Source organism: Tupaia chinensis, unplaced genomic scaffold, assembly GCF_000334495.1.
Source record: "Tupaia chinensis unplaced genomic scaffold, TupChi_1.0 Scaffold000478_3, whole genome shotgun sequence".
NCBI classification, from domain to species: Eukaryota; Metazoa; Chordata; class Mammalia; order Scandentia; family Tupaiidae; genus Tupaia; species Tupaia belangeri.
Window position 1 is genome coordinate 6214160 of NW_006159990.1, and position 7688 is coordinate 6221847.

The 7688-nt window shown below is 39.5% G+C and overlaps 1 long non-coding RNA gene across 1 annotated transcript in view; it reads left to right on the forward strand.

Moving 5' to 3' along the window:
* LOC102475827 (uncharacterized) overlaps positions 1-7461 on the forward strand; it is a 29262-nt gene extending 21801 nt beyond the window's left edge. The window contains exon 3 of the long non-coding RNA XR_335636.1: positions 7338-7461. This is a non-coding gene — a long non-coding RNA (uncharacterized LOC102475827). The remainder of the gene's footprint in view (positions 1-7337) is intronic.
* Positions 7462-7688: the final 227 nt, after the last annotated feature.

The window sequence follows — 7688 nt, forward strand, 5'->3', positions numbered from 1 at the left end:
CTCTGCGTGCCCCCCCCCCAGAGCCCTGCTAAGCCGGCGGCGGCAGGAGGCGGGCGGCCTCTGGGCCAGCAAGCTGAAGCTGAAGAGAAGGAATAAGAATTTGCAACTATAAGCAACAGAAAGAACCTTTAACTGCCTTAAACCAACTGAGAAATACACTGTAGAGAAGGATTTTATCTACCTATGGACAGTGAGAAGATGATGGATACCAGCCCTGCATTACCTCAGGCAAGAACAGGAACTACCCTGCCATTCTTAGGGAAGCCAGACACCCGAGGATAAGTCACGCTGCAGACCTCCACAACACCACTCCTGCTAACCACAAGATGGCCGCTGTGCCACATCAACTGATGGTCAACTCTGCTTACCAGAACTGCTTTCCTGAAACTGTATTCCATGGAGACTCACCTACAGTTGCGGAACTGCACGAGACCCACACTTGATCCAACCTTGAATGGAATCTATTTTCCCTATTGTTAAAAACTTTGGACTCGTGACCCCTCTCCCTCTACTCGCAGGTATCGCATTTTCAATGACCCCTCTGGAGGATAGCTGTCTATAGCAGAGATAGAGTAATTGGGAGAGGGGGAAAGGGCTGAGGGTCAAACATAGGATAAAAAACATATTTATATGTATGAAAGTAGAAATGGAACAGTATTGGTGACGACATGCTTGATTAAGACACTATGTAGTTTATCCTAGATGGGAAACTACACTTGGTGTGTTGTGATGATACTCAGGGAATGAGTGTTAGGCAATATAATTTAATATAAAAAAAGTAATAAGCAGGAGGAAAAAAAAATGCACATTTGATGACTGAAGAGAGTTGTATGGACACAACTGGGGTCTACTTTATAATATGTTCATTCTACTCCCTGGGGTTTATGCCTAGGATCAGATTTGGATACATGTGTAAGGATATGTCAGCTGTGCTAGCTAGTGGATATACTTAGACTAATTGAGTTCATTGGTAGAACAATTGAATGGGGGGGGGCGGAAGCCATTGAGGGCAATCATGAATGTCAGGGACAATGGAGGAGGAAGATGGGACATGGCAGAGGGTGGGGATGGGGAACCTAGGATGGCAAAACAAAAGGCAAGGTATGCAGGACACAAAAATTGGGAAATCATTTGCTGAGAACATATATGTTGATGTGCTTGATTGAGCCAATGCACAGTGTATTTTGGATGGAAAATTCATATGTGTGTTGTGTTGAGAAAAAAAAATTTATAATAAAAAAGTCAAAAAAAAAAAAAAAGCAACCAATCATAACCCACCTTTTACAATCCTTCATTTAACCAATCAGCACCCACCAACATGTATATAACCAAAATCCCTGGCCCACAATAAACCAATAAACGGACGACCCTGAAGAGTTGTAACACTGTGTCATCTCCGTGTTGTAACATTGTGCCGTTCTTCCCATCTCTCACTCCTTTCCTCAGGAACCCTGTTCTACTGTCTTGTGGGTCGGGACACACCAGGAGCAGCCTAAGGATGTACCAGTATTACTACTGTCAGGGAGAATTTAGGGTTGTATTTAGGGAAATCACTGGCGAATATTTATTGAGTATTTGACTGTAAGATAGGAATCCAGTTCCTCTGAGATCATGGATAACGTAGAATTTTATTCACAGAAGAACTATAGAAGAAACATTTTGTTTCTTCTTTGCTTCTTCTCTTTCTTCCTTCCTTCAATTATTCATTCATTAAAATTTTTCATCAAATATACTAAATACCTAAGGTATTAGCATTTATTTATTTATTTGGAGAGATTTTTGCTATAGGGCATGTGTGCTTGCCAGAAAGACAGACAGAAACAGAGAGACAGAAAGTGAGAAATCACCCCCCAGGGAGGATGGCCACACAGCAATCCCTTCTCCTCCACTCTCCTCTTAGGATCTTGGGCACGCACATACACATGCCCAGTGTGAATTTAAGCCACTGGATCCAGAACTTGAGCTGAGGTCAACTACATGGGAGTCCAGCAACATAGCCATTGTGCCAACTGCTGGTCCTGGTATTAACATTTATATGAGGTTCTTAAATTTATAATATACATTCCTTGTTGTTTGTTTTCACCTGGTGCTCTATCTTCATCTATTATAAATTCTGGAGCATCTCTCTATCTAACTCCAGAATGGAGCAAGAATCAGAGGAAGTGGTATGGTGGACAACTTTCATTCTTTTTATCAACTACCTTCTCAGTTTCCTTCCTTGTCTGGGAAATTTCTCACTTCATGGGTCATGAAGGAGTGAGAGATAAGAATGTCACTTCTTCAACTTCCCTTGCAATAGATAAATGCAAGTGATGCAGAGACAGGTAAGGCAGAGAACCAGTAGCAACTTGAATCCATTTTGGGTGACATTATAGCACCAAGGGGTGCTGTTTGGGTCAGCAACAGTGGAATCTTTTTAGAATCATGAAGTGAGAAATATTGAACAAATTCCTTCTTCTCTAGTCCCCTTCATTCCCCTTACTAGAGACTCTGAACCACTTGTTGTGTTGTATGTTTCTACTTAATTAGCCAGACCTTGTCTCTGATTCTTGCAACTAAGGGCTCATACTCATGTTAAAATGTCTGCCTGAAAGACAATATTCCACTCAATATCACCAGACTATAAAAGTAATTAATAAGTTGCTCAGAAGTATGCAACATAAACTAACAGGAGTAGCTTGATACATAGACAGTCAGTAGTGATAAGGACTTCTGGAGTAAATTATACTTGGAAGTATCAGTAACAAGGCTAGCAACCTCAGTAACAACAGGAACAGACATTTAGCTCTAACTTGGGTGATGAAAGCTGTGCTAATACATGTATTTTGACTCAGTGTTTCTCAAGCTATCCTGGGCCATTGTTATATTAAAAATTCCCAGGCTTCAATTCAGACCCATTTTATCAGAATTTGAGTAAAGTTCTTGAGACATCTGTACATCTTGTAAGAATCCCTGATAATTTCAATGTTCAGGAAGGTTTTAGAAAAAGTGTAATATTTATTTGGTCATCACAAAAACTGTAAATATAAATGTTCCATTTTACAGTTGTGGACACTGCTTCAAAGTTATTCATTCAAAGACACTAACAAGTGAGTGGCAAATGCACATTATGGATTCAGGTTTGTCTGAATCTGACTTTTCCCCTCATTATGTTAAAAGACCGAAGGCTGCTGGTAGATTTTTGAAAAGCAAAAAGACTTGCCTTCAGTCTCAACTCTATAATTACTACCTGTGTAATGTTTACTTTTTGAACTTTAGTCTCTCCATTCACAGGATTATAACAGTTACCTTAAAATTCTTTGATAGAGGAGCCAGTAGATGGCATAGTAGTTACGTTGCTGAACTCCCACGTGGTCAAACATGGTTGGGGTCTTAGTCACAGTGGCTTCAATATCACACCAGAACATGTGTGTTCATGCCCAAGATTGTGAGAAGAGAATAGAGAAGAGATTGTGGCATGGCCATTCCCCCTGGGGGAGAATTTCTCACTTTCCCTTTCACAGTTTTTCTCTCTCTGGCAAGCATGCACACCCTAAAGCAAAAACCTAAAAAATAAAAAAAGAAAGAAAGAAAGAAAAATAGAAACAAATTCTTCAGTGGAAATAACCTGAAATTAAATGTCATTCCTTAGTCACCCTCATCCTATAACTTCACAGAGAATGCATGTATTATTTACTAGTCCCATCTCCCTCCATATTGTGTGCACAGATTATATCTCTCCACTTCTACTTGCTGTGGCCCAGCTACTGAGTTTTGCCTTGTTTATGACTGACCCAAGGGCAATCACTGGTCCTCCCTTTTCTCTCCCGTTTCAGTGCAGAATGCAGAGGAGAGTGAAGCCAAAGCTAGAAAGAGCCAGGTTCCTAGAGATGATAGTTCAGAGTTATGAACGACTCGTAAGACATAAGCCATAACTCTATTCACACTGAGATTTACACATGTATATAGCCTGAGAGTTAGTTACCCTGATTAATACAGAGAGAAAAATGTAAACTAAACACAGATTTTGTCATTTTGAAATGCTTATATGATTGAAATTACATTTTGATCAACATGCTATTATTAAAATCATGTTGGATCTCTCTCCATCATGGCCAAAGCCACTGCCCTATAGATTTGAGATGTGGGCTCATCCTCAAGTAAGACATGGTATGCTCGTGGGTCCACTTTCATTGGCTCAAAAGCAATCTTACGGTTACTCCTGCTGTGACTTAACATTCTGTTTCCTGAATCTTGAGTATTCTCTCCTTATTGTTCATATTCCAAAACCTTTGACTCCTTTATTTCAGTTTCTCCCAAGAAGAAAATATGCTGTCTTCACAACTAAAGCTTCAGCATTAGAACCTTACTACCTTCTGAAGAACCTCTTCATCATAAACTTCCCTATGACCCTGACCTGTAACCTGTACTGACTTTGCTGAAAACATTGCTGCCAGGGATCTTGACAGAGCTTTCTGATATAATGTTGATTACCACCAGTCCTCTATTCTTGTTTCTTCTTATTTAGAAATACCCCCTCGCCCCAGTGTTAAGATCTGGTTTCAGTCACTTGCTTAACTCTTAAATGCCTGAAGTCCAAACAGAGATACCAATTACTCCTTTTCACAACTATGGGCCAACCAAATACATAGCTAATGTGACAGCCTAGCAAAGGGGTATAACTGCCATCTGATTCCAAGCTCCATGTTCACCTAATAATCTGGGTCGCCAACTCGTTCTATCTGTATCATTCTATGCTCTGGATATTTTAGGAACTGAAGTCATGCTTCTGAGTTCCATCCTTGGAAACTAATTCTTTTTTTTTCATTTGTATTGATTTGTTCTGATCACAAATTCCCATTTTCCCTGCCTGTCCATACTTTGAAAGCTAATTATAATTTCCTAGATCCCAGCTGGAAACTGTGAGGATAGAAATGTAGAAGATTATTACCCTGCCTTCCTGAAGCTAATACTCTTGTTAGGAAAAAAAAGTTACAAATACATAAACCAACTGGGTATGCATATGAGGCCGACCATAAAATATTTGGCAAGACAAATCAGGCCTTCTGGACTTAACTCTTAAATGCCTGAAGTCCAAACAGAGATACCAATTACTCCTTTTCACAACTATGGGCCAACCAAATACATAGCTAATGTGACAGCCTAGCAAAGGGGTATAACTGCCATCTGATTCCAAGCTCCATGTTCACCTAATAATCTGGGTCGCCAACTCGTTCTATCTGTATCATTCTATGCTCTGGATATTTTAGGAACTGAAGTCATGCTTCTGAGTTCCATCCTTGGAAACTAATTCTTTTTTTTCATTTGTATTGATTTGTTCTGATCACAAATTACCATTTTCCCTGCCTGTCCATACTTTGAAAGCTAATTATAATTTCCTAGATCCCAGCTGGAAACTGTGAGGATAGAAATGTAGAAGATTATTACCCTGCCTTCCTGAAGCTAATACTCTTGTTAGGAAAAAAAAGTTACAAATACATAAACCAACTGGGTATGCATATGAGGCCGACCATAAAATATTTGGCAAGACAAATCAGGCCTTCTGGATAGATCTGATAAGCAATAGGAGACCACTGTAAGTTCTGGAGGAGCCAAGAAAAAAAATGAGACAACATGATTTGTGTATACTGACAGAAACCGAAACATAATTTACTTTATAAAATATCTTTCTTTAGGTAGATTGCGTGCATTATGTGTTACAATTTCTGAAGACAATCGAAATGCTCTGATCAGATGTCCCTACAGGCTGAAATTGCTCCATTCTACCTCCTTACAAGTGCCTGGTTCAAACTCAAGTGCTGGGGAGTGGGGCAGGAAAGTGTGGCTTCTTTCTTAACGTGAAAAGCCTTAGGAATACACATTTTCTTTCTGATTTTTACTTTATCTACATTCCTAAAGTAACTGGATCTGCTTGAGTAGCAAAAAATAGTGAATAGATTGTGAATAACAGGCAAACAAATGAAAGCCTATTAAAGCATCTCAAGGTACACATTCTACAACATCTTGTGAGTCACGGTTTCCTCCTGCCTGGAATCCCACTTCATTGACCCAGAGGAGTCTCTTTCAACACTCTTTTCATCACTCTTCCTTCTTTCAGTTGGCTCTTCTTACCTCTGACCCTTAGAGTAATGGTACATGTTACATGATTCACTTCATATCACAGCTAAATCCTGGAAACCAAGTGTCAAAAAGTGTCCCCGTGTTTAGCTCAAACTGTTTTTAACCTCTGTCACTCAGACCATTCTTAGTGAATTGCTCTGTGCTCTGAACCTAACAATCTCAAAACATTCCCCTCTCTCCCAATGGGCGCTTTTGACTTTCTACTCCCTTAAAGACCTTTAACTCACTTGAAATTTGCCCCATCTTTCTCACTCTATCCTCTATCAAAACCACCATCAGGCATCAAATCCTTGGACCACTTTCAGGCACATGCAATTTAAATTACTATTGGGCTTTTGTTTCTTCTGAAATAAACCCTAGCAAAACCACCCCTTTGTTCAACAATTTTATTAGAGATCAAGGCCTAGTCCCAGATATACATAATTTTAAGAAGACATTTTTTTTGTCATAGTCTAGTTTTATTTATTAAGTGTTGAAATCCACAGAAACCCCATACCCTCAAATATTAAAGTTAAATATCACTGCAGTTATGTAAGATTTGCAAGTAATAGATGTCATCTTTCTGCTTAATACTATGCAAATCTGAATCAGATAAGTTTAGAATTTCCCCAGAATACAGAAGATATAACAGGAATCCAGAAGAACTCTTTAACCTTAACTTTAGTGGTGGAAAAAGTACTTAAATGTTCAGATGTGTAAAACCGCCCCAAAATAACCTTTTATGTTCCTACCCTCTGCAGAAATATTTCCTAAAGCTTAGTAGAGCTAGGTAGAAATGGGCTGTGGATTAATTTTGACCTTCTGTGGCAGTGCATTTCCAAGACCAAGAATTTATGTGTGCAGAATATTAAATGTCAAATGCAAATATGAAAATGGAGCTACACAGTTGCAGATAGTGTCTAATTGATATTGAGCAGACTATTCCCTTTAAATGTTAATGAAACTGTTGTAATTACTAAATGACCAAAACAGCTCAGAAGCCAGGGTTCACAGCTGTAAACCATTACTTGTAAATTACTGGCACAGGCCGGCATTAGCAGATGGCTCGGCCCATGGAAGAAAACTTCCTCAAGATGCTTTTCTTCCAGGCCTGGACTCCGGAGCAAATTAGATGAGCACATTAGAAAGGGCCAGAGTGCCTGTTTGGACATGTCACTGAAGATAAGCACCTCCCTTGATCTTCTTATTTTTTTTTTTTTCCATTACATTCTTTGCAGAAAGTGCTGAATATCACAGAACACAAAGAAAAGAGGAGACACTGACAGAGCTTATAAATGTTGCACGAAGGTTCAGATATAAACATTTCTGCTGGCTTTTTAAGGAGTACTGTGTTTCCTACATCCTGAGGCAAATGGACATGCTGAGATGGAGGTAAATACTGAAAAGGGGGAAGGGAGTGTGTGTGTGTGTGTGTGTGTGTGTGTGTGTGTGTGAATGTGTGTGTGTGTGAGAGAGAGAAAGCTAGAGAGAACGAAAGACAGAGATAGTGAAACCTGCTAACTAGCCAGTGACAGAAAAGCAATTAGAAGGAAACCAGAGCATTTGAATGGACTTAGTACCCTCAAGAC